We start from the raw sequence: 2700 nt of genomic DNA on the forward strand, positions 1-2700 counted from the left end.
GCGTGCTGGGATTCATGGGGTTGCAAAGAGTCAGACACGACTGAGCAACTGATCTGATCTGATCTGATCTGCCCATCCATATAATGTTATAAGATTTAGCTAAAGCACCTACTAGAATACATAGTAGCTACATATTTCCAGTGGCTGATTTTCTCAATATGCAATCCTGGCTTAAGTACAAAAATTCATTATGGAACAAGTTAAGAGTCTTCATCCAAATTTTTCTTCTTCTGCTGCTGCTGCTACATCACTTCAGTTGTGTCCGACTCTATGCAACCCCTAGTAGATTTTTAAAATAATTATTCTAATTAATTCATAGAGTAAATGCAATTCAGATATTTAATCTATTAAGACATTACTGAATTACTCTGAAAGCCCTCGTTGCTCACACAGACTCATTGTAAGCACCTTAAACTCTGGTATTCTAGAGTAGATGACTCAAATTTACCTGAATAAACTCTTAAGTACCAGTTCAGCACAAATACTACATCTTCATCTTCTTTCAAATATCCCCCAAAATACAGGTCACTTTGTACATTCGCCCTATGGAACAGAAAATTTTAAATATTACACTATAGATATACATAGAGTTTACACAGATATCACCAAAAAATGACCTCAACTCAAGAAATGTATATTATGCTGGAAAAATATGAATCACGACTTTCAGTTTTCAAAATTTTCTGTGAAGACAGACTTAGAAAATGAACTTGTGGTTGCCGAGGGGAAGGACAGTTAGAGAGTTTGGATGGTCATGCACAAACTGCTAGATTTAAAACAGGTAACCAACAAGGACTTATTGTATAACACATGGAACTCTGCTGAATGTTATGTGGCAGACAGGAGGGAAGTTTGCGGGAGAATGGATAAATGTATATGTATGGTTGCGTCCCTTCACTATTCAAAAGAAACGATCACAACATTGTTAATCAGCCACTTCCCAATACAATATTAAAAGTTCAAAAAAAATTTTTTTTCTATAAAGAAGCTGCTGAAGGGAGGGACATGGGGAGAGACCACAGGGGGATCAATACCACCCACAGTAACTTTCATCTTTCTTCAGGGAAACTACGTGAGGGTCAGAAGAGGAGGCTGAACAAGCCCCATCTCCCCCCCTGAGTCTGTGGGAAAGTGAGGCTTCGTGTAGACTTCACAGCTCTTTGGGTCAGGCCAGAAATCACTCACCAGAATGCAAGCCACCAATCCTGCAGGATGTAGGCAACCTGGAGCAGGAAACAGCAGTCACTCAGACATTGACATCACTGAGCCTCACACCCTGCTCACTAGGATGGAGGACAGAAAGGCTCCAGAACATGGAGATGCTCCTTCCGGCTCAGGTCTGTGCCAAGCCCCACACCCCAGAGGACCACAGGTCAGGGGAGGGCATCTTACATGTTAATATATTTAAAAGAAATCCCCTTTTCCCTAGAAGACTTTGCTCCCCAAATATAATGTACTTCAATGCAAATCCAAGTGGACTCCAAAGTCAGTAATAACAAAACAAATGTTGGGATTTTGGAAAGCAAAAAGCTTGTCAGGTACAGTGATGGTCAGTTCTGGGTGTCAGCTTGGTTGCGCCAGTCTCAAGTGATTCAATTAAATACTCATCTAGATGTTGCTGTGAAGGTATTTTGTGAATGTGGCTCACATCCATCATCAGAACCTAAATAGAGGAGATCACTCTCAATACTGTGGTTGCCTCATCCAGTCAGACAAAGGCCCTAAGAGCAAAATCTGAGGCTTCCTGGAGGAGGAAGAAATTCTGTCTCAAGATAGCAGGGTCAGCTCCCATCTGAGGTTTCAGTCTGCAGGCCTGCCTTTCTGATTTCACATTCACCAAGCTAGGCCCACAACTGCATGAGCCAAGTCTTTGAGATAAATCTCTTAATACAAATATATTAAAAGAACTATAAAATACAATATAAATAACTGAGTGCACAAATCAAAATAAACTCCCTTACGTACCTGAGCTGCTATGTTTACTAGAATAAGGAAGATGATGACAGGCCAGTAAGCACCAGCTGTGAAGTAATTCTTAAAGGTCTTAAAACCAACTTTTCCTTTCAAATGGTACTCTAGAGGTAGTACAACCTGTATATTCTCAGTCTAAAAGGGAAAAAGAGCAGTGAGAAATGGAATTTTAAAAAATGAACCTCAGCAGTCATTATCCGAGAAATGCAAATCAAAACCACAATGAGGTATCACTTCATGCCAGTTAGAATGGTTGTGATCCAAAAGTCTACAAGCAACAAATGCTGGAGAGGGTGTGGAGAAAAGGGAACCCTCTTACACTATTGGTGGGAATGTAAACTAGTCCAGCCACTATGGAGAACAGTGTGGAGATTCCTAAAAAAACTGGAAATAGAACTGCCAAATGCCCCAGCAATCCCACTGCTGGGCATACACACTGATGAAACAAGAATTTAAAGAGACATGTGTACCCCAATGTTCATTGCAGCACTGTTTATAAAAGCCAGGACATGGAAGCAACCTAGATGTCCATCAGCAGATGAATGGATAAGAAAGCTGTGGTACATATACACAATGGAGTATTACTCAGCCATTAAAAAGAATACATTTGAATCAGTTCTAATGAGGTGGATGAAACTGGAGCCTATTATACAGAGTGAAGTAAGCCAGCAGGAAAAACACCAATACAGTATACTAACGCATATATATGGAATTTAGAAAGATAGTAAC

General features: G+C 40.2%; 1 long non-coding RNA gene across 1 annotated transcript in view; it reads right to left on the minus strand.

Moving 5' to 3' along the window:
* Positions 1–2186, minus strand: part of LOC104990102 — a 12709-nt gene extending 10523 nt beyond the window's left edge. The window contains exons 1-3 of the long non-coding RNA XR_825463.1: positions 1966–2186; positions 1186–1223; positions 449–543 (exon numbers count right to left, since the gene is read on the minus strand). This is a non-coding gene — a long non-coding RNA (uncharacterized LOC104990102). The remainder of the gene's footprint in view (positions 1–448; positions 544–1185; positions 1224–1965) is intronic.
* Positions 2187–2700: the final 514 nt, after the last annotated feature.

The sequence above is a fragment of the Bison bison genome, unplaced genomic scaffold (genome assembly GCF_000754665.1).
Source record: "Bison bison bison isolate TAMUID 2011002044 unplaced genomic scaffold, Bison_UMD1.0 scf7180017847115, whole genome shotgun sequence".
Lineage (NCBI taxonomy): Eukaryota > Metazoa > Chordata > Mammalia > Artiodactyla > Bovidae > Bison > Bison bison.